We start from the raw sequence: 25699 nt of genomic DNA, 5'->3' as shown, positions 1-25699 counted from the left end.
TATAAGTAGAAATGGTTTCGATTTTTTCATCTGAAAATTGTCTGTTCATATAACTTGATCATTTATCAATTGGAGAATGGATTGAATTCTTATAAATTTGAGTCAGTTCTATATATATTTTAGAAACGAGGCCTTTATGAGAACCCTTGAATGTAAAAAAATGTTTTGTCCAGTTTATTGCTTCCCTTCTAATCTTGTCTGTATTAGTTTTGTTTGTACGAAAACTTTTTAAGTTATCATAATCAAAATTATCTATTTTTTGTTCAATAATGACCTCCAGTTCTTCTTTGGCCACAAATTCCTCCCTTCTCCACAGATCTGAGAGGTAAACTATTCTTCTGATTTGCGTAAATATCACTGTTTATGTGTAAATCATGAACCCATTTGACCTTTTCTTATTGTAAGGTGTTAGATGTGTGTCAATACTTAGTTTCTACCATACTAATTTCCAAATTTCCCAGCAGTTTTTGTCAAATAATGAATTCTTATCCAAAATCTGGGGTCTTTGGTTTTGTCAAACACTAGATTATCATAATCATTGACTATTTTTTCCTATGAACCTAATCTATTTCATTGATCAGCTACTCTATTTTTAGTCAGGACCAAATGGTTTTGATGACCACTGCTTTATAATATAGTTTTAGGAATGGTACACATAGGCCATCTTCATTTGTATTTTTTCATGAATTCCCTTGAAATTCTTGACCTTTTCTTCTTCCATATGAACTTTGTTATTATTTTTTTCTAGATCTGTAAAATAATTTCTTGGGAGTTTGATTGGTATGGCACTGAATAAGTAGACTTAATTGAGATAGTATTATCTTTTTTTATTAAATTTGCTTGGCCTACCCATGAGCACTTGATATTTTTCCAATTGATTAGACCTTACTTTATTTGTATAGAAAGTGTTTTGTACTTGTGTTCATATAGTTCCTGACTTTGTCTTGGCAGATAGATTCCCAAATATTTTTTTATTATTGACAGTTATTTTAAATTGAATTTCTTTTTGCAGCTCTTATTGCTGCATTTAGTTGGTAACATATAAAAATGCTGATGATTCATGTGAATTTATTTTGTATCTTGAAATTTCATCATTTTTTATTATAGCTTTTTATTGATAGAACATATGCAAGGGTAATTTTTCAACATTGTCCCTTCCAATCACTTCTGTTCCAACTTTTCCATTCCCTCCCTCCACCCACTCCCCTAGATGGCAGGAAGTCTCATACATGTTAAAGTACACCTTAAATACAATATATGTAGCCATATTCATACAGTTCTCTTCTTGCACAAGAAAAATTGGATTCAGAAAAGTAAAAATAACCTGGAAAGAAAAACAAAAATGCAAGTAGTTCACAATCATTTCCCAGTGTTCTTTCTTTAGGTGTAGCTGGTTCTGTCCACCATAGATCAATTGGAACTGAATTGGATCTTCTCATTGTCAAAGATATCCACTTCGATCAGAATATATTCTCATATAGTATTGTTGCTGAAGTATATAATGATATTCTGGTTCTGCTCATTTTACTTGGCATCAGTTCATGTAAGTCTCTCCAAACCTCTCTGTATTCATCCTGCTGGTCATTTATTACAGAACAATAATATTCTATAACAGTCATATATCACAATTTACCCAACCATTCTCCAATTGATGGGCATCCATTCTATTTCCTATTTCTAGCCCCTACAAAAAGGGCTGCCAGAAACATTTTGGCATATACAGGTCTCTTTCTCTTCTTTAATGTCTCTTTGAGATATAAGCCCAGTAGTAACACTGCTGGATTAAAGGATATGAACAGTTTGATCACTTTTTGAACATAGTTCTCAATTGTTCTCCAGAATGATTTTCACCATTCCACACAACACCAACAATGCATCTATGTCCCAGTTTTCCCACATCCCCTCCAACATTCGTTATTATCTTTTCCTGTTGTCTTAGCCAATCTGCCAGGTGTGTAGTGGTATCTCAGAGTTTTCTTAATGTGCATTTCTCTGATCAATAGTGATTTGTAACGTCTCATATGAGTAGAAATAGTTTCAATTTCATCATCTGAAAATTGTCTGTTCATATCCTTTGACCATTTATCAATTGGAAAATGTCTTTCTTTCTTATAAATTAGAGCCAATTCTCTATATATTTTGGAAATGAGGCCTTTATCAGAATCTTTAACTGTAAAAATGTTTTTCCAGTTTATTGCTTCCCTTCTAATCTTGTTTGCATTAGTTTTGTTAGTACAAAAGCTTTTTAACTTGATATAATCAAAATGTTTTATTTTGTGATCAATAATGATCTCTAGTTCTTCTTTGGTCACAAATTCCTTCCTCCTCCACAAGTCTGAGATATAAATTATCCTATGTTCTTATAATTTATTTATAATCTCACCCTTAATGTCTAAACCATGAAGTCATTTTTATCTTATCTTGGTGTACAGTGTTAAGTGTGGGTCCATGCTAGTTTCTGCCATACTAATTTCCAATTTTCCCAGGGTTTGTCAAGCACTAGATTGCTATAGTTATTGACTACTTTGTCCATTGAACCTAACCTATTCCACTGATCAACTAGTCTATTTTTTAGCAATACCTAATGGTTTTAATGTGACCACTGCTTCATAATATAATTTTAGATCAGGTGCAACTAGACCACCTTCATTTGATTTTTTTTTTCATTAGTTCCCTTGAAATTTTAGACCTTTTGTTCTTCTATATGAACTTTGTTGTTATTTTTTTCTAGATCATTAAAATAGTTTCTTGGAAGGCTGATTGGTATAGCACTAAATAAATAGATTAGGTTGTATTGTCATCTTTATTATATTTGCTTGGCCTATCCAAGAACACTTAATATTTTTCCAATTGTTTAAATCTTACTTTATTTGTGTGGAAAGTGTTTTGTAGTTTTGCTCATATAGTTCCCAACTTTCCTTTGGCAGATAGATTCCCAAATATTTCATGCTATCGACAGTTATTTTAAATAGAGTTTATCTTTGTATCTCTTGCTGTTGGATTTTGTTGGTGACGTATAAAAATGCTGATGATTTGTGTGGATTTATTTTGTATCCTGCAACTTTTCTAAAGTTGTGGATTATTTCTAATAGCTTTTTAATAGAATCTCTGGGGTTCTCTAAGTATACCATCATATCATCTGCAAAGAGTGATAGTTTGGTTTCCTCATTACCTACTCTAATTCCTTTAATCTCTTTTTCTCAACTGATTGCCAAAGCTGGCATTTCTAATACAATATTGAATAATAATAGTGACAGTGGGCAACCTTAATGATTCCAGTTTATCCCCATTACATATGATGCTTACTGACGGTTTTAAATAGATGCTCCTGACTATTTTAAGGAAAAGTCCATTTATTCCTATACTTTCAAGTGTTTTTAATAGAAATGGATATTGGATTTTATCAAATGCTTTTTCTGCATCTATTGAGATGATGAAATTTCATCATTTAAAAAAAAAGATTTTATCCCTTCATATTTAACTCACACCCTGCCCTCTCTTTATATGTATTTCTTCTAAATTCCATAATAATAAGAATGTTCTAATGAGTTTCCAAGTATCATTCTCCCATGTAACATATAATCTGATAAATCTTAAGTCCCTTATAATATCACTTTCCTGATAATCCCCTTATGCTTCTCCAAAGTCCTGTATTTGAAAATCAAATTTTCCATTCAATTCTGGTTTTTTCATCATAAATGCTTGAAAACTTTCTGTTTAATCGAGTGATTACCCTCTCCTTTAAAGGGATGTATTCAGTATTTCTGGGAAGGTGATTATTGGTTGCAATCCTATCTCCATGGCTCTCCAGAATATCATACTCCAAGCCTTCCAGTCATTTAAGATAGAAGCTGTTAGATCTTGTGTTATCCTGACTGTGGCTCTACTATATTTGATTTTTTTTTTCTTTTTGGATGCTTGCAATATTTTCTCAGTGGTCTAGGAGTTCCAGAATTTGGCTGTAATATTCTTGGGAATTTTTATTTTCAGATCTCTTTCAGAATATTGGAGCATTCTTTCAATTTCTATTTTATCCTCTGGTTTTAGAATATCTGGACAGTTTTCCTTGATAATTTCTTTTAAGATGATGTCTAGGCTCTTTTTTGGTCATTACTTTCAGGTAGATCAAAAAGTTTAAAATTATTTCTCTTGGATCTATTTTTCAGTTCAGTTGTTTTTCAATGTGATATTTCACAGTTTTTTTCCTATTTTTTCTTTTTCTTTTTGGTTTTGCTTTGTTGTATCTTGATTTCTCATAAACTCATTATGTCATTCCATTTGCTCAATTTTACTTTTTAAGGAATTATTTTCCTCAGTGAGCTTTTGTACCTCCTTTCTCAATTGGTCAACTTTGCTTTTTAAGGCATTTTTTTCATTAGGTTTTTTTTTTTGTATTTCCTTTTGAAGTTCTCTCAGTTCTTTCCCTAAGTTTCCCTCTATCTCTCTTACTTGATTTTCAAAATCTCTTTTGATCTCTTCCATGTTCTGAGTCCAATTCTTGTTTTTCTTGGAGGCTTTGCATGTAGGAGCTTTGACTTTATTGCCATTTTCTCAGTGTGTGGTTTTATGGTCTTTGTCATCATAACTTCCAGTGGCCAGAAGCTTATTTGTTTTCTGCTCATTTTTCTAGCTTATTACTCAACTTTAAACTCTTTGTTAAAGCAGAGCTCTTTTTCCAGTGTAAAGCACTGTTCCAAGCTTTAGGACTTTTTATACAACTATTTTTAGAAATCCTTCTAGGAATCTGACCACAAGCATTCTTTTCTGCCTTGGAACTAATAAATGTTCCCCTCAATAAATGTAAGATCTAGTGTCCTGAGGGACTGAGGTTGATCAGAGTTCCTCTGGGACTACACACCAGACTTTGTAATGTTCTCTTTGGTTCGGTTTTCTTGGTGTCTCTGGAAGCAGCCTTTGTTTCAGTTCAGTAATCACCACATGAGTACAGCCAGGTGTTAAAGTCCAAATCTTTTATTATCTCTTTCAAAGTCTTGTCTCCTTTCCTGGGTCCCCAGTTAGTTTTCTTAGAGGCCTATTTCTCTCCTTGGTTCTGAGAGCTTGAGCTCCTGCTGCCAGTCCTTTATCTTCTCTACCTTCTGAATGGCTGCTTCTCCTCTGTGGCTCCCAGTCCCTGCTTATATGCTCCACACTGAGTATAAATCAATCATTAAATCACTATGAAACCATTATTTGTTGTAGGATTAAATCAATGCGAAACTAGACTTAACCATTGTCTCCTCAATTTCATTTAGTACCTTGTTTCAAGTTCTGGACCATAACAAGACTCCTATCCTGTTGCCACAGATCCTCTCCACTAATCTCCCTGGTGTCCCTAGGCTGAGAGGTTCAGAAGCCTCCAGGACTGCTGCTGATTCAGAAGTCCTGCCTTGCTGATGCTGGGCTCTGAGCTGGAGCTGGGGCTAGTCTGCACTACATTTTCATGCTGGGGTTATGTGCTGGAGTCCAACAGACTTTTTCTGCTCACCTTACAGCTTCTTTTGGCATCTCTGAGAGTCACTAGTACTGCTACAGATTCATACGTCGGACCGGGGCCAAACAGGGGCTGAGTTCAGAGCTGAACCAGCAAGTCCTGCCCTGGGACTCCTACTCTGGTGTCAAAGACCTTTTCTGCTGAGCTTTTAAGTTGCCTTCAACTGGAAAATGTTCTACTCTGTCTTTTAGGATGTTCTGATGCTCTAAAATTTGTTTAGAGTCACTGTTTAAAGAAATGTAGAGCAGTTTGGAGGAGAAGCTGGGGAAGTTCCTGTCTTTACTCCACCTCCCCAATAGATAATCTGTCCTGATAATAGAATTCTGAAATTATGGATTCACTAGTTCTAGAGACCTTCTAGAGATCTTGAGGATCAAACTATATACTGAATTACATAAAGAATTTGTTGGTGAAAGAGAGGAATTGGGCAATGTGAGATAGTATTTGTTGTTGTTCTGTCATTCAGATGTATCTAACTCTGAGAAAAAATGACAAAATCCAAAGGGACTTTATCATTATATACTACAATGGCTTACTATTCTTCTCCAGATCATTTTACAGAGGAAACTGACCCAAATAGTGTAAAGTAACTTACATTAGATCACACACAGCTAGTAATTATCTAAATTCAGATTTGAATCCAGATCTTTTTTTTTTTTTACTACAGTTCTAGCGCTTTTGACTGTATGATTTAATTGTCCCAATCAAATAATATGATGGTGTCCACAGAAAAGCTGCTAGTTTTAGATGATGTGGAAAAATTGACCTTAAAATCTTACTCTGATATTTATTATCTATGTGATTTTGAGAAACCAGTCAGTTAACTTCTCTAAAACTCAGTTTCTGCTTATTTTAACTCATGAGTTTTTGTGACAAAAATGCTTTATAATTCTTAAAATTCTATACAAATTAAATATTGCATGACTGTGATTCTATTCTATTTTCCTCAATGAGCTTTCTTCCTGTTCTTTGGTACAATGATATAACTATATAGTGTCTTTTTGAAGGAAGGAGAGGAACAGATAGCACTCTAATTAAAAGAAACAGTTGCTTTTCTAGACCACAACACATGCCAGTTTTTGTCCTCCCCCAGTTGACAAATTCTTCTTTGTTATTGCCTATTATTTGTTGCTCAGTTGACAGGATTCATACTCACATCAATTGAAATTAATTTTTCATGAAAGATTCCTCAACTGACTTGATTTTCTAAAATATCAAGATATATTGTTATCAACTCTGTTCCTTCCATCTACTAATCTTCTAATTCTATCAAGAAAGTAATCAAGTTTCCCTTGCATGATTTATTCTCTGTAAACCCAGCTTGCTTATTGCTCATGGCTCTGTGATCATTGAAGTGCTGGCATAATTTTTGTCCCTTGACACTTACTGTACTATTTTTTCTGGGCTCTGAATTTCTATGGAAAATCATGGGGAAAATCACCATCACTGTGCAATCCTTTGAGTTACTTCTATGTTCTCTCATGTCCTTTGATTTCTTCACTTCTAATTCTACCAGGTTGATGATTCCTGAAGTCCCTACCAGTTCTCATGTCCCATGTCTAATACTATTTATTACAAGCAATCCTTCTAGCTATAAAATTTTATTCCAATTCTAACTCTCTGTCTTTATTCTATCATTCTTGTGTTGTCTGATTCCTCAAATATCTCATAATCTATGAAGTAGAGAGTTGGCATAGTAGACAGAATACAATGTCTGAAGTCAGGAAGACCTCAGTTCAAATCTTACCTAAGATGCTTATTGCTTGTATAACCCTAGGCAAGTCACTTCTGCCTATCTCAGATTTCTCAATTATAAAATGGGAATAATAATCAGAATTACTCCCTAGAGTTGTTAGATGGATCTAATGAGATAATATTTGTAAATCACAGCACAGTGTCTGTCACACAGAAAGCCCTTAATAAATATCTATTTTCCCTCTTATGGTTCTATTATTAAGCTGTACTACATTCTTTTTTTTTAATTTAAATTTTATTTTATTTAATAATAACTTTGTATTGACAGAATCCATGCCAGGATAATTTTTTTACAATATTATCCCTTGCACTCGCTTATGTTTCGTTTTTTTCCCCTACTTCCCTCCACCCCCCCCAAGATGGTAAGCAGTCCTATATATGTTAAATATGTTGCAGTATATCCTAGATACAATACATATTTGCAGAACCGAACAGTTCTCCTGTTGCACAGGGAGAATTGGATTCAGAAGGTAAAAATAACTCGGAAAGAAAATCAAAAATGCAAATAGTTCACATTTATTTCCCAGTGTTCCTTCTTTGGGTGTAGCTGTTTCTGTCCATCATTTATCCATTGAAACTCAGTTAGGTCTCTTTGTCATAGAAATCCACTTCCATCAGAATACATCCTCATACAATATCGTTGTCGAAGTGTATAATGATCTCCTGGTTCTGCTCATCTCACTTAGCATCAGTCCATGTAGGTCTTTCCAAGCCTCTCTGTATTCATCCTGCTGGTCATTCCTTACAGAGCAATAATATTCCATAACATTCATATACCACAATTTACCCAGCCATTCTCCAATTGATGGGCATCCATTCATTTTCCAGTTTCTAGCCACTACAAACAGGGCTGCTACAAACATTTTGGCACATACAGGTCCCTTTCCCTTTTTTAGTATCTCTTTGGGGTATAAGCCCAATAGAAACACTGCTGGATCAAAGGGTAAGCACAGTTTGATAACTTTTTGGGCATAATTCCAGATTGCTCTCCAGAATGGCTGGATTCGTTCACAACTCCACCAACAATGCATCAGTGTCCCCGTTTTCCCGCATCCCCTCCAACATTCATCATTATTTTTTCCTGTCATCTTAGCCAATCTGACAGGTGTGTAGTGATATCTCAGAGTTGTCTTAATTTGCATTTCTCTGATCAATAGTGATTTGGAACACTCTTTCATGTGAGTGGTAATAGTTTCAATTTCTTCATCTGAGAATTGTCTGTTCATATCCTTTGACCATTTATCAATTGGAGAATGGCTTGATTTTTTATAAATTTGAGTCAATTCTCTATATATTTTGGAAATGAGGCCTTTATCAGAACCTTTAATTGTAAAGATGTTTTCCCAGTTTGTTGCTTCCCTACTAATCTTGTTTGCATTTGTTCTGTTTGTACAAAGGCTTTTTAATTTGATATAATCAAAATTTTCTATTTTGTGATCAGTAATGGTCTCTAGTTCATCTTTGGTCACAAATTTCTTTCTCCTCCACAAGTCTGAGAGATAAACTATCCTATGTTCCTCTAATTTATTTATAATCTCATTCTTTATGCCTAGGTCATGGACCCATTTTGATCTTATCTTGGTATATGGTGTTAAGTGTGGGTCCTTGGCTAATTTCTGCCATACTAATTTCCAGTTATCCCAGCAGTTTTTATCAAATAATGAAATCTTATCCCAAAAGTTAGAATCTTTAGGTTTGTCAAACACTAGATTGCTATAGTTGACTATTCTGTCTTGTGAACCTAACCTTTTCCACTGATCAACTAATCTATTTCTTAGCCAATACCAAATGGTTTTGTTGACTGCTGCTTTATAATATAATTTTAGATCAGGTACAGCTAGACCACCTTCATTTGATTTTTTTTCATTAATTCCCTTGAGATTCTTGACTTTTTATTGTTCCATATGAATTTTGTTGTTATTTTTTCTAAATCATTAAAATATTTTCTTGGAAGTCTGATTGGTATAGCACTAAATAAATAGATTAGTTTAGGGAGTATTGTCCTCTTTATTATATTCGCTCGGCCTATCCAAGAGCACTTAATATTTTTCCAATTCTTTAAGTCTGACTTTATTTGTGTGGAAACTTTTTCATAATTTTGCTCAAATAATTCCTGACGTTCCTTTGGTAGGTAGATTCCCAAATATTTTATGCTATCAAAAGTTATTTTGAATGGAATTTCTCTTTGTATCTCTTGCTCTTGGATTTTGTTGGTGGTGTATAAAAATGCTGAGAATTTATGGGGATTTATTTTGTATCCAGCTACTTTGCTAAAATTATGAATTATTTCTAATAGCTTTTTAGTAGAATCTCTGGGGTTCTCTAGGTATACCATCATATCATCTTCAAAGAGTGATAGTTTGGTTTCTTCATTGCCTACTCTAATTCCTTTAATATCTTTCTCGACTCTTATTGCCGAGGCTAGTGTTTCTAATACAATACTGAATAATAATGGTGATAGTGGCCAACCTTGCTTCACTCCAGATCTTACTAGGAAAGGTTCCAGTTTTTCCCCACTGCATATGATGCTTACTGGTGGTTTTAAATATATGTTCCTGACTATTTTAAGGAAAAGTCCTTTTATTCCTATGCTCTCAAGTGTTTTTATTAGGAATGGCTGTTGGATTTTATCAAATGTTTTTTCTGCATCTATTGAGATGATCATATGGTTTTTGTTTGTTTGGTTGTTGATATAGTCAATTATGTTAATAGTTTTCCTAATATTGAACCAGCCCTGCATTCCTGGTATAAATCCTACTTGGTCATAGTGTATTATCCTGGGGATGATTTTCTGTAATCTTTTTGCTAATATTTTATTGAAGATTTTAGCATCAATATTCATTAGGGAGATTGGTCTATAATTTTCTTTCTCTGTTTTCAGCCTACATGATTTAGGTACCAGTACCATATCTGTGTCATAAAAGGAGTTTGGTAGGACTCCTTCAATCCCTACTTTTTCAAATAGTTTATTTAGCATTGGAGTTAATTGATCTTTAAATGTTTGATAGAATTCAGATGTAAATCCATATGGTCCTGGGGATTTTTTCTTAGGGAGTTGATTGATAGTTTGTTCTATTTCTTTTTCTGAGATAGGAGTGTTTAGGATATTTACTTCTTCCTCTGTTAGTTTAGGCAAGCTATATTTTTGGAGGTATTCTTCTATTTCATTTAAGTTGTCGAATTTATTGGTGTAAAGTTGGGCAAAGTAACTCCTAATTATTGCTCTAATTTCCTCTTCGTTAGTGGTGAGTTCTCCCTTTTCATTTTTAAGACTAACAATTTGATTTTCCTCTTTCCTTTTTTTAATCAGATTTACTAAGGGTTTGTCTATTTTGTTGGTTTTTTCATAGAACCAACTCTTAGTTTTATTAATTAATTCAATAGTTTTTTTACTTTCAATTTTATTGATCTCTCCTTTTATTTTTAGAATTTCAAGTTTAGTGTTTGACTGGGGGTTTTTAATTTGTTCCTTTTCTAGCATTTTTAGTTGCAAACCCAATTCATTGACCTTCTCTTTCTCTATTTTATACAAATAGGCCTCTAGAGATATGAATTTCCCCTTATTACCGCTTTGGCTGCATCCCATACATTTTGGTATGATGTCTCATTATTATCGTTTTCTTGGTGAAGTTATTAATTATGTCTATGATTTGCTGTTTCACCCAATCATTCTTTAGTATGAGATTATTTAGTTTCCAATTATTTTTTGGTCTACTTTCCTGTGGCTTTTTATTGAATGTAATTTTCAATGCATCGTGGTCTGAAAAGGATGCATTCACTATTTCTGCCTTACTGCATTTGAGTTTGAGGTTTTTATGTCTTAATATATGGTCAATTTTTGTATAAGTTCCATGAACTGCTGAAAAGAAGGTGTACTCCTTTCTGTCCCCATTACATTTTCTCCAGAGATCTATCATATCTAATTTTTCTAGTATTCTATTTATCTCTTTGACTTCTTTCTTATTTATTTTGTGGTTTGATTTATCTAATTCTGAGAGTGCAAGGTTGAGATCTCCCACTATTATAGTTTTACTGTCTATTTCTTCTTGCAGCTCTCTTAATTTCTCTTTTAAGAATTTAGATGCTACACCACTTGGTGCATATATGTTTAATATAGATACTGCTTCATTATTCATTCTACCCTTTAGCAAGGTATAGTGCCCTTCCTTATCTCTTTTGATTAGATCAATTTTTGCTTTAGCTTGATCTGAGATCAGGATGCTACCCCCGCTTTTTTGACTTCACCTGAAGCATACTAGATTTTGCTCCAACCTTTTACCTTTAACCTGCATGTATCTCCCCGCTTCAGGTGTGTTTCCTGTAAACAACATATTGTAGGATTCTGGCTTTTAATCCATTCTGCTAACCGCTTCCTCTTTATAGAGGAGTTTACCCCGTTCACATTTATGGTTAAAATGACCAATTATGTATTACTTGCCATCTTGTTAACCCCGGATTATGCTTTTCTCCCTTCTTACTCCCTTACCCCCCTTCCCAGTATTAAGATTGTGAGCACCACTTGCTTCTCACAGCCCTCCCTTTTTTAGTATCCCTCCCCCCCTTAGAGTTCCTCCCCCTATCTTACCCCTTTCCCTCCCAGTTACCTTATTCCCTTCCACTTAGCTTATTCCTTCCCTTTTCACTTTACCCTTCTCACTTTTCAATGAGGTGGGAGAAGTTTCACCATAGATTGAATATGTCTAAAATTTTTCTCTTAATGCCAATTCTGAAAGCAGTAAAATACTCACTATATTCATCCCTCTCCATTCTTTCTCTCAGATATAATAGGTTTTCTTTGCCTCTTCATGAGATGTACTACCCCACACTTTCCCCTTTTTCTGGTACAATGTCCTTTCCACATCTAGTTTCTAGAACAAGGTATACACGTATTCTTTATACATCTTTATAGCCGAAATATAGTTCCCAAGATTAATCTTTACCTTTTTAGATTTCTCTTGAGTTCTGTACTTGTAGATCAAATTTTTTGTTAAGTTCTGGCTTTTTCATCAAAAATAGGTGAAATTCACTTACTTCGTTGAATGTCCATCTTCTTCCCTGGAAAAAGATGCTCAATCTCACTGGGTAAGTTATTTTTGGTTGCATCCCAAGTTCCTTAGCCTTTCGGAATATCATAGTCCAGGCCCTTCGATCCTTTAGTGTGGATGCTGCCAGATCCTGGGTGATCCTTATTGTAGCTCCTCGATACTTGAATTGGGTTTTTCTACCTGCTTGCAGTATTTTTTCCTTCGTCTGAGGGTTCTGGCATTTGGCCACTATATTTCTTGGTGTTTTGATTTTAGGATCCCTTTCAGTGAGTGATCGATGAATTCTTTCAATGTCTATTTTACCCTCTGTTTCTAAGACTTCTGGGCAGTTCTCTTTGATAATTTCCTGGAAAATAGTGTCCAGGCTCTTTTTTTCATCATACTTTTCTGGGAGTCCCATGATTCTCAGGTTGTCTCTCCTGGATCTGTTTTCCAGGTCTGTTGTCTTCCCCAGAAGGTATTTCACATTCTTTTCCATTGTTTGATTTTTTTGGATTTGCTTGACTGATTGTTCTTGTCTCCTCAAGTCATTCAATTCCATTTGTTCGACCCTGATTTTCAGTGAAGTATTTTCTTCACTCACTTTTTTAAGATCTTTTTCTAATTGTCCAATTGAGTTCTTTTGTTCTGTGGAATTTTTTTCCATTTCACCAATTTTGTTTTCCAGTTCACCAATCCTATTTTTCAAGGATTTGATTTCTTTATCCACTCTCTCTTTAACTGAGTGGGATGACTTCTCCAGACTCTTTTGCCAAGTCTCCCTCTCCTTTTGCCAAGTCTCCCTCTCCTTTTGCAAAGCCTCACTCTGCTTTTGCCAAGTCTCCCTCTCCTTTTGCAAAGCCTCCCTCTCCTTTTCCCATTTTTCTTCTAGCTCTCTTGTGAGAGCCTTTTAAATTTCCTCCATGAGTTTCATCTGTGCTGAGGAACAGATATTTCCTCCTTTGGGGATTCACCTGGGGACTGTTTGTTTTTAGTCTCCTCAGGATTTGGAGTCTGCTCTTTATCTGTATAGAAGCTGTCAAGGGTTAAAGTCTTTTTCAGTTTCTTGCTCATTCTGTCTAATAATCAAAGACAAAGTATCAAAGAAACAGAAGAAAAAGAAATCTTTGAATGGAGGCTGTTTTCTTTGGGGGAGGGGCTGGGTGGTGTTTCCGAGCTTTTTCTACATATTGCGGGCAGTAGTGAGGCCCTAACAGGACAGCGATGGCTGTGCTGCACCTGCGCTCTGAGATCCAAGAGCGTGTTGAGACACTGTGGGGGAGGGGTGGCCAGGTCCCGAGAGACTCCAGCTGTTTGGGGTTGTTTTCACCCTCGGTGTTTTTAGCTTCTCTGCTGGGCTGCTGACTTGCTGCTGGAGCAAAGTATCTAATCCTGTAGCAAAGCTCTCCCTGAAGAGACTGCTGTGATCATGCCCCACCCCCTCTCCGCTCTGCTCGGCTCTGAGCCGCCCTCCGTGCTCTCGCTGCCGCTGCTGCCTGCAGTCTGCTTCCGATCTAATAACCATCCCTGCCCTTGCGCAAAAACAGACCTTTCCAGATGAGTCTCAAGGATGGTTTCTCTTGGTAAGTAATTGTATGTTTTTTTTTTTCAGTCGAGCATTAATTCAGAGGCATGAAATGAAATGGATAGTGAGAGAAAAACGCGGAGGTTACACAGTAGTGTGCCTCCTTTCTGCCATCTTGGCCAGAAGTCCCATCCTGCTATCATTCTCTTAGGATTTCCCATACTTTTTATAAATCTTACAACTGGCAATCATATATGTGTTGTCTTCTTCATTTACAATGTGAGTTCTTTGAGAATTCAGAAGTTCTCACTGTTCTATTTGTATCTTCACATTCAAAATACCATCTAGCATATATAGTAAGTGTTTAATAAATACATTTTAAATTTATGCATTTATAATATATAGCAAAAATAGGAGAGTCAAATTTGGTCATTGTAATTTCAAAGTGTTTAGTTATCATTTTAGAGTGTTTAATTTACTTTTAGAGGTTATTATTCTTTCTATTTACAATTTTATAGTCATTGTTCCCATTGTTTTCATAGTTATTTTACTTTATTTAATACTAGTTCATATACTACTTCTTATTTTTATATTCTTCAGATTAATAATTTTCTACAGCATGATAACATTCCATTGTATTCATGTATCACAAATATTTTAGTCGTTGCTCATTATTGAACATATAATACATAATTTATTTTCAAATTTTTGATATTTGAGACTTTTAGGTCAAAGGGTATGAAAAATTTAACAACTTTTTGCATAATTGCAAATTCCCTTGCAGAATGGTTGAATAAATACACAGTGCCATCAATAGTATTGATGTCCTTGACTTCCCACAATCCCTCAAATACATCTTCTCAAGTAAGCTTCATTGATGGAATTTGTGTTTAACTGCTTAATTTTGAAGTTACCCATCCCCTACTTATTCCAAACTAAACTAAAAATTTATGGAAATTTTAGATTTTTTATTATGAAGATTGAGTTACTTTTTAAGTATTAAGTAACTTAAGAGACAGTTTGATTAATTCAACATTCAGTAGTTTAATGGGTCCATGGTCTAATTGAAATGGATGAAGATGATATACAATAGTATAGTTCACAGACCGTTTGTGTTTCTTTATTCTGTGCAACTTTGTCCCTGTGTTCTAAAGATCAGTTATACAGGATTTAGCTAACAAACATGCTAGGGACTTCTTTCAAATATTTTTCTCTGACATCAATATAGCAATTAACATATTCATGTGCTACTCATTGTTCATGCTACATGATTGTATTATAACCTTTTTCAACCATGAATTTCCTGGATGACATTTTTAAAATTATTTGTATACCAGTCACACCACAACAATGTATTGATCATGCATCATTCCATTTCCCTTTTAATCAGGTGTATGATACTTTTTTTCTTCAGAGTTATGATGTTTCATGATTCAAAGCCATGCAACATTACCAGAAGAAACATACACATACACATACACACACACACACACACACACACATATGTATATGTATATGTATATGTATATGTATATGTGTGTTTTAACTAACAGGTTTTTGGTACATATAAAAAACTAGAGATTGGGAATTATTGTTGTTGTATCAAGTCCAAGAATATTATAGGAGCTACCCAAAATTACCATGCAAAGTAGATTGATCTGCCAAACTATGGAGATAAAATCAAATGTATTGATAATTTTTTTTCATCAAAAAAATGCAAAATAAAAACAACAACAACAATAATAGCAACAATAAAATTATGCACTTGGATGGGAAATTCATTGAGAAAATCAAATCTACTTTGTGAATAGAAAAAGGAAATTATTTGGACCCATAATTAGTAGATGAAAAAGATTAAGTGGCATTTTATTTGAGGAAAAATGTATAGCTATTTAACTGATTCCAAAATACTTTATGAATTCATAGCCTATGAATAGTTATCTCTGATTTGGTTTTCCTTTGTTATTTCCATTACTTCTAAAGCCTTAGCCATTCTTTATAAAAGTTCATATTCATATAATGCATTGAAAATGACTTTCCCACAAAAATAAGAATAAGAACAAAAAATGTGTGTGGGACAGGTAGCTTGAGTTCCATTTTCTACCACTTTACAGACAAACCACAAACTATTAAAGTGCCACAAGTTGTCTTGTAGAGTAAGACAATAGCTACTACCAATTACTCTAATTAGGACATTGGTCTTACTCTACTATACTCTACTCTAAAATTCCTGATAGGCTTCCCTACAAAGCAAGGATAGGCAAGATAGGCAAGGCCTCTAGGTTATAATTAGGCAAGTCATTTTGCTGTGTCTATGACTCTAAAACTCTACTTTCATGATCCCAAGGAATTAGTCCAAAAGTTACATGAATTATAAGTACCAAAGTTAAGACAGAAACTCTGATTTCTAAACTCATAATCTAGAATTCTTTCTAGTATTAGAATCACCCTTTAAGGTTTTGAAAATTCTGTTGTTAAGCCATCAGAGTGGGTTCTTCCTTTTCCATAAAAAATCTAAGATCATAGTCCATTTTGCTCAAACTTTTAATCAGCCCTGAGTATTAGTGAGGTGGAACATAAAAGTTAATTTGTCAACTGTTGAAATAGTATATACATATATAAATAGTTGTCAAAGAATTTTGATATATATTTAATATAAGGAAAGATATCTAGGAGTCTTGGGAGCCTCATTAAAACATTTTTCTTCCTTCTATGTTTAATGAAATGGTAACTGACCAGCATTAGAACTTTTATCATTCTATGGCTTGAATTATTATGTGCAAGAAACTAGTGATCACAGAATCCCATATATGTAAGGGAACTTGAGTCATTTACAACAATATGTACCTGAATATCAATTCTCTCTATTAAATTCTCTAAGTCATTCATTAATATCTAAAAGATCACCAGAAATGGAGAACTCATTGATTCCTAATGCAATTTGTTATACTTTTGTGTACTTTAAATTATAAGTTCTTTCTTATTAAGCCTAAAGCTGCATCTCTAAATTTTATCTGTTGCTCCCCTTTCTGTACTTTGGGGACAAGTACAACAAATAATATAATTCCTCTTCCATATATTAGCCCTTCATATACTTGAATGAAATCACTATCAAGTACAACTAAGTTTTGTTTTGTTTTATTTTTTTCCATTTTTGGAAGATCCTTAGTTTCTTTTATTCATTCTTGTATGACATAATCTCCAATTTTCTAATAACTACTATCATTTTCCACTAGATATGCAATAACTTTTCTATATGCTTTCTACAATATTGTGCCCAGAATTAAGCAAGATGTAGTTTTTCTGGAACAGATTACTTTGGTATTTTACTTCCTTTGTTATAGATATCAAGCCTCCTTTATTCAATCTATGATCATATTATTGGATAGAATTGAACTTGTAGTCTGCTAAAATCTCAAAGATCTTGATATAGTTAGGTGCCACAATGATACAGCACTCTACGTAAAGTTAGGAAGCCTAAATTCAAATCCAACCTCAAACACATAACTAACTCTGTCTCCCTAAATCATTCATCTATCTTCTTCTTATCTCTATTTCCTTATCTATAAATTAGAGATAATTATAACAGCTAGCTCCCAGGATTGTTACAAGGAAAAATGAGATTATAAAGTGCTGTAACAACCTTAAAATGTTATATAAATATAGTTATGTTATTACTATTATTGTTGGTAACATTAGCTGATATCAACTAATATTAACCCATAAATTTCCTCAATCAGGTGCTTCCCTCAGAGTTTGGTTTATATATAAAGAATATGTTCCTAGGAAAATGGATCTTCCAATCAACTTTACTCTGAATCACTAGATCTTCCTACCCTCAAAGAACTGGCTCCCTCTGTTGATTTGTACTAATGCTTATTTGTGAAGATGAAAATCTTCTATAGACAACAAATGCAAATTACTTGTTTATCTGGATGCCAGGAAATGTTGAAAGCAGAAACAAATGAGTTGATTCTCTCCCCATCGACCGCATTTCATCCTAATGCTTTCTGCTTTGATGCGTCTTTCCCGGTCATATTTGATATAGTGGCACACCGTCTTTTTTATGTCAAGCCTTTGCTTCAAAGCCTCATTGCCAACACAGCTTGTCAAAAGTAGAAGAGAACACATTTTAAGCATTCAGTGAGCATTCTTCTGAAAAGAGAACCACTATTTCTAATGAGCATGGGAGAGCGCGGTGGATTGCAGAAACTGTTTTCTAAGATCTGTCACAAATGATTTAGTTTTATTAGTTTTAATAGCCCTTAGCTACAGGCATGGAATATCAGTGAAAATTAAGATATTTTTCATGAGATGAAAATAGATTTCAATCAGAGATTTTTTTTTCCTGTGCCATTCTAGCCATTCTTTTTTTTTTTTTTTTTTTTTTTTTTTTTTTTTTTTTTTTTTTTTTTTTTTTGGCAGATTATCCTGGTTACTAAAAAAAAAAAAAAAAATCATGGTAAGTAAAATACGTACCCAGTCATATCCTTTGAGAAGTCTTGAAGTCTGCCTATATCAGCTGCTGTTATGTTCCTAATTATCTATAAATCGTTTTTGTCAACCTTGTTGGCAATAATGTGTATTAAGGGCTTAATGTGTCAACCTGGAGTATTATTTTGGTCAGGAATATGGGAAGACTATTTTTACTAAGAGTCCCAAACCTTGTCTTCTATGCCACTGATCAGTGAAACAACTATGAAGCCAAGATATTGCTACCAATTCATCATACTTTTCCCCTGCCTTTCTGTCTACTCTGAGGTTTTATTCTTTTCCTAGGTTTCATTTCTTATGTTCTTTCATTCACAGTCTTTCCTCCTGCCTTTCATCCCTCATTAAAAAGTATTGCCAGTTGTGTGGGTTTATATATTATTTTCTTCTATAAACTACTTAAAGGGCAGTCCATTTTTGGAAACTATTCAGATCATTTGCAGCAGACTTGTTCCTCTATTTCATATCCTTTGTCATTGTTGCTTTGTGGGAAATTAGAAAAAAAAGTAGTTTTACTTTTCAAAATTCATTTTCCCTGATTTCATCACTCTATTGCTTTGTTTGTCATTTCAACATGCAGCCAGCCTGGTAGATATATTTTATAGTGCAATCTAAAGTACCATGGGATTTTGTGTTTACCTTCTTTGTGCAGTTTGCCTATTATATCATATTCATATACAAGTCAGAATGTTGTTTTAGGATTAATTCCCTTATAAATCCCATCTGAACAAGTACCAAGAATAAGTAGCCTTTGCATGTCTATAAGTCATTACCTGCAGAAAGAAAAGACTATGCAGAAATAGGGAATGTTAGCATTAAAATGAACCTCGGAGGTCATTGAATGTAATAGGGCAACTATTGCCTAAACACCTTTTTTTTTCCTGAAAGTTGAAATAAATTAGAAACTTTGAGATATAAAATGGTTGAAGTGAAGTAATCTAGTCCAAAATAGTCTAGAAGAAAAAATCTAGTCCGATTTCTTCATTTTAGAGGTGGGGAAACTGTGACCCAGAAGTAACTTATCTGAAGTCACAAAGTTTGTGAAGGGTAAATTTGGGACTAGAATTCTGATTTCCTGACATTTTACTTCAGAATTGCTTTTAAGGGGCTATGCTACTTTTAAGTCAAACTACTGCATGAAAAATTGTGGCTATAACTAGCACCATTAGCTATGTAATCATGGATAAGCCATTCTAAGTCTCAGTTTCCCCATATATAATATTAATGGTCTTGATAAACTCCATACTCCTTTTAATCTCTAGCATTCTACAACTCCATAATATGTCTTATATATTCTTGGTGTGTTAGTATTGATTGGAACCTGATTCCCAGAATAATCTGAAATAGACCTCTGAGCATCACCTTCTGAGGGAACTTTTATAGAGATAGATGGACAGATAGATAGATAGACAGACAGATAAATAGATAGATAGAGATAGCTAGATATACAGATAGATCTACAAATTTTACTTAAATGTTAATTATTCTATAATTATTAAGAGAACCTCAAACTCTTCTTTAGATTTGTATCTGTTATATTCAAAATGGTCCATGTTGGATGTACGTTAAATTTAAATTAAACAGAAGAAATAAACCTATTCTGAAAATGTCTGATTTTACACTGAACAAATGGATACAATTAAGCAGCTAGGTGGTGTAGTGAATAGACTGGAGCTGAAGTCAGGAAGTCCTGAGTTCAAGTCTGGCCTCAAAGACATACAGACTATATAACCCTGAGCAAGTCACTTAAGCTTGTTTGCTTTCATTTCTTATCTATAAAATGAATTAGAGAGAAGGAAATAGCAAACCATTCCAATATCTTTGCCAAGAAAACCCCAAATGGGGTCAGGAAGAGACAGACAAAATTGAACAACAACTGAACAATAACAACAACAATTAGGACTAAAAAAAAGTATTTTGGTATGTTGTCTTAGCCTCAAGAGTTTTCATGTTTAAGAATTAACTCTGAGGAGAAATGCTCAGTTCAAAAGAATTATGCTGGTTTTTCAGTCATTTTTCTTACAGCAGAGCTAACTCTACCATAACAATACCCAATGTTGATGCTAATTTTCAGCCCCCACCATGTGCACTTAACCCTTATTATTGTCAATTACAAAAAGAAAATCAACTCCCAATGATTGTTCCAGAAAACATTTTCAGAATCTTATTGTGTAACTGACTCACTCCCTCAGGAAATGAAACCTTAATTTATCAGGCAAGGAACTCTGGCACTGAACTCCAAATCCATCCCTAAGCAAAATGAAAAGTTAGACAAAATTGCAGATAGATATTCATTCATTCCAGAATTCTTCCAATTTCTTTTGATGTCTCTCTTCCCCAGGTACCATGTCTCTCAAGCCTGGAAAGTATAAATCTAAAAGACAAAAAGAAATGATGGATCATCTAATCCAAATCATTCATTTTACACAGGGGGAAATCGAGACCCCAAAAGAGAAAAAGACTGGTCTGAATACTTTCTGCTCAAACAAAAAGAAAACTCATACTTCCATATTTATAGTAAATTATATACTTTCTTCAAAGCCACACTGCCTCAGAAACTAGGCATTGACCCACACTTAATACCGTACACCAAGATGAGGTCAAAATGGGTTCATGACCTAGGCATAAAGAATGAGATTATAAATAAATTGGAAGAGCATAGGATAGTTTAACTCTCAGACCTGTGGAAGAGGGAGGAATTTATGATCAAAGAAGAACTATTGAAGATCACTATTGACCACAAAATAGAAAATTTTTATTATATCAAATTGAAAAGTTTTTGTACAAACAAAACAAATGCAGACAAGATTAGAAGGGAAACAATAAACTGGGAAAATATTTTTACAATCAAAGGTTCTGATAAAGTCCTCATTTCCAAAATATATAGAGAATTGACTCTAATTTATAAGAAATCAAACCATTCTACAACTGATATATGGTCAAAAGATATGAACAGACAATTCTCAGATGAAGAAATTGAAACTATTTATAGACATATGAAAATATGCTCCAAATCATTATTAATCAGAGAAATGCAAATTAAGACAACTCTGAGATACCACTACACACCTGTCAGATTGGCTAGAGTGACAGGGAAAGACAATGCGGAATGTTGGAGGGGATGTGGGAAAACAGGGACACTGATACACTGTTGGTGGAATTGTGAACACATCCAGCCATTCTGGAGAACAATTTGGAACTATGCTCAAAAAGTTATCAAACTGTGCATACCCTTTGATCCAGCAGTGTTTCTACTGGGCTTACACCCAAAAGAGATACTAAAGAAGGGAAAGGGATCTATATGTGCCAAAATGTTTGTGGCAGCCCTGTTTGTAGTGGCTAGAAGCTGGAAAATGAATGGATGTCCATCAATTGGAGAATGGTTGAGTAAATTGTGGTATATGAACGTTATGGAATATTATTGTTCTATAAGAAATGACCAGCAGGATGAATACAGAGAGGACTGGTGAGACTTACATGAACTGATGCTAAATGAAATGAGTAGAACCAGGAGATCATTATATACCTCAACAACAATACTGTTTGAGGATGTATTCTGATGGAAGTGGATCTCTTTGATAAAGAGAGCTAATTCAGTTTCAATTGATCAAAGATGGGCAGAAGCAGCTACACCCAAAGAAAGAACACTGGGAGATGAATATAAACTGCTTGCATTTTTGTTTTTCTTCCCGGATTATTTATATCTTCTGAATTCAATTCTCCCTGTGCAACAAGAAAATTGTTCGGTTCTGCACACGTATATTGTATCCAGGATATACTGTAACCTATTCAACATGTAAAGGATTGCTTGCCATCTGGGGGAGGCAGTGGAGGGAGGGAAGGGAAAAATCAGAACAGAAGTGAATGCAAGGGATAATGTTGTAAAAAAATTACCCTGGCATGAGTTCTATCAATAAAAAGTTATTAAAAAAAAAAAGCCACACTGCCTCTCTGCTTCTTGATTCACAAAAGCATTGGTCAAATCAAGATTTCTTTCTTATGAAAAAGTTATACCACTTATAACTACAAGTAATGTTAGAGATCTTCTAACTAGTATATCTAAATTTGAAATATGTATAATGCATTGCAAGTATGTAAGTATGTATGTATGTATGTCTATGCATGTATACATATAGATATATACATAATGTATACATACACACACACACACACATATATATATATATATATATATACATGTATTTGTATAGAAGATAAAGAAGATGCATATTTAATGCCTATACATACATATATCAGTGTATCAATTCTTGTCTTTATGAGTAAATATGTTATTTGTAGCATTTTATAACTATGTAACTAATTTGCTTTATGATCGCATATAATTTTTTTATATATTTAAAAACAAAATTTTGAAAAGTCCATAGAACTCATTAAAATATAAAAGTGGTCCATCACCTACAAAAAAGGTTAAGAATTTCTAATCTAATCTAATCTAATCCCCTTCTTTTATAGCTGGGGGCTCAAAGGCCTATATTTATTGGAGATTTGAAAGGGAGAGAGAGATGAGAATATGGAGTGGGGGAGAGTGTTTGCTTATCCGTTTTGAAATGTTAAAAATTTACTCTGAATCATAGGCCAAAAAAAGTAGTACAATCTTAGACTCAATCATCCAAATATAATTTTTCAAAGGGGAAAAAATTGCCTGGATTGGTCAACCCATATATGATATTAAGATGATTTTAATAAAAAATAAGGAGGTTTTTCCAATCAATCCCAAACTTCAAAAAGTAGAATTAATAGGTTTCCCCATGAAGTAGTTATTTGTATACATAAAGGCAAGATTACCAATTTGGGATTGGTGTTAGTTAGAAACCATGTATAACTAAAGTCAACATTGATATATTTATATACATACATATTTTCAGAGCTGATATATTGAATTATATATATATATATATATATATATGCATTATATATACATTTATATCATATGTACACATGTATATGTGTGCATATACATATTTGTATGTATATATGTATGTATTTGAATGTGCTTATGTATATCTCAATCTAGATTAATTTAAAACATTGTTCCAACTCCATATAAATCTTTCTATTAAATGCAGCCATTAAATGCTTAGGAATAATCATATATAAATGGAATAGCAAAGCATATGATAAGAGAATTAGAGATCTAAAAGTATTATATCCAGTTCGAAGTAATATAGTGAAGAAGGTCATGGATAAACTGGAGTGCATACAAAGGAGATTACAAGGAAAGTGAAAGGATTAAAAAACATGCTATAAGGAGAAAAATTGGAATAACTGGGGACTGGAGGAGAGGGGCCTTACGAGGAGAAAATGACATAAAAATTATATTCAAATATTTGAAGAGCTCTAATGTCATAAAGGGTTTAGATTAATTAGTCTTGGTTCAAGAGATCAGAACTAGGAACATTAGGTGAAATGTACAATATGATTTTGGCTCAATATAAAAAAAAAAAAAACCTCCCACACATTAGAGCTATACAATACAGTGATTGTTTGCATTGGGAAATAATGATGTTTTTGTCACTGGGCAATCAAAGACTGAAAGGTTACTAAATGATCAAAATAGAGACATTTTTGCTACATATATGTGTAGTATTAGATGATCACTGGCCTTCCAAATTCTAAGGTTACAATTCAATCAATCAATAAATATTTATTAAGTATATACTATATACTAGCCACTCTGCTCAGCACTGGAAATGCAAAAAGAGATGAAAAATAGTCCTTACCTTCAAATAGCTTACAATCTAATGTAAAAAAAAAAAACATGCAAACAAATATACTCAAAGTTACATGAAGGATAAATAGGAAATGATTAATGGAGGGAAAGAACTGGAAATGAGGAGTTAAAGAATACTTCTTATAGAAGGTAAGTTTTTTTTTAATAACTTTTTATTGACAGAACCCATGCCAGGGTAATTTTTTACAACATTATCCCTTGCATTCACTTCTGTTCTGATTTTTCCCCTCCTTCCCTCCACCCCCTCCCCCAGATGGCAAGCAGTCCTTTACATGTTAAATAGGTTACAGTATGTCCTAGATACAATATATGTGTATAGAACCGAATAGTTTTCTTGTTGCACAGGGAGAATTGAATTCAGAAGGTATAAATAACCCGGGAAGAAAAACAAAAATGCAAGCAGTTTATATTCATTTCCTAGTGTTTTTTCTTTGGGTGTAGCTGCTTCTGCCCATCTTTGATCAATTGAAACTGAATTAGCTCTCTTTATCAAAGAGATCCAGTTCCATCAGACTACATCCTCAAACAGCATCATTGTTGAGGTATATAATGATCTCCTGGTTCTGCTCATTTCACTTAGCATCAGTTCATGTAAGTCTCGCCAGTCCTCTCTGTATTCATCCTGCTGGTCATTTCTTACAGAACAATAATATTCCATAACATTCATATACCACAATTTACCCAACCATTCTCCAATTGATAGGCATCCATTCATTTTCCAGCTTCTAGCCACTACAAACAGGGCTGCCACAAACATTTTGCCACATACAGGTCCCTTTCCCTTCTTTAGTATCTCTTTGGGGTATAAGCCCAGTAGAAACACTACTGGATCAAAGGGTATGCACAGCTTGATAACTTTTTGAGCATAGTTCCAAATTGCTCTCCAGAATGGCTGGATGTGTTCACAATTCCAACAATGTATCAGTGTCCCTGTTTTCTCACATTCCCGCCAACATTCCACATTATCTTTCCCTGTCACTCTAGCCAATCTGACAGGTGTGTAGTGGTATCTCAGAGTTGTCTTAATTTGTATTTCTCTGATTAATAATGACTTGGAGCATATTTTCTTATGTCTATAGATAGTTTCAATTTCTTTGTCTGAGAATTTTCTGTTCATATCCTTTGACCATTTTTCAATTGGCGAATGGTTTGATTTCTTATAAATTAGAGTCAATTCTCTATATATTTTGGAAATGAGGCCTTTATCAGAACCTTTGATTGTAAATATGTTTTCCCAGTTTATTGTTTCCCTTCTAATTTTTTTTATTTTAATTTTTTATTTTTAATTTTTATTTAATAATTACTTTATACTGACAGAATCCATGCCAGGGTAATTTTTTTTTTGTAGCATTATCCCTTGCACTCGTTTCTGTTCCAATTTTTTCCCCTCCCTCCCTCCACCCCCTCCCCTAGATGGCAAGCAGTCCTTTATATGTTGGATATGTTGCAGTATATCCTAGATACAATATATGTTTGCAGAACCGAACAGTTCTCTTGTTGCATAGGGAGAATTGGATTCAGAAGGTATAAATAACCCGGGAAGAAAAACAAAAATGCAGATAGTTCACATTTGTTTCCCAGTGTTCTTTCTTTGGGTATAGTTGCTTTTGTCTGTCACTTATCAATTGAAACTCAGTTAGGTCTCTTTGTCAAAGAAATCC

This window comes from Antechinus flavipes, chromosome 2 (genome assembly GCF_016432865.1).
Source record: "Antechinus flavipes isolate AdamAnt ecotype Samford, QLD, Australia chromosome 2, AdamAnt_v2, whole genome shotgun sequence".
Taxonomy (NCBI): Eukaryota; Metazoa; Chordata; class Mammalia; order Dasyuromorphia; family Dasyuridae; genus Antechinus; species Antechinus flavipes.
Note: the sequence above shows the minus strand (reverse complement) of the source record.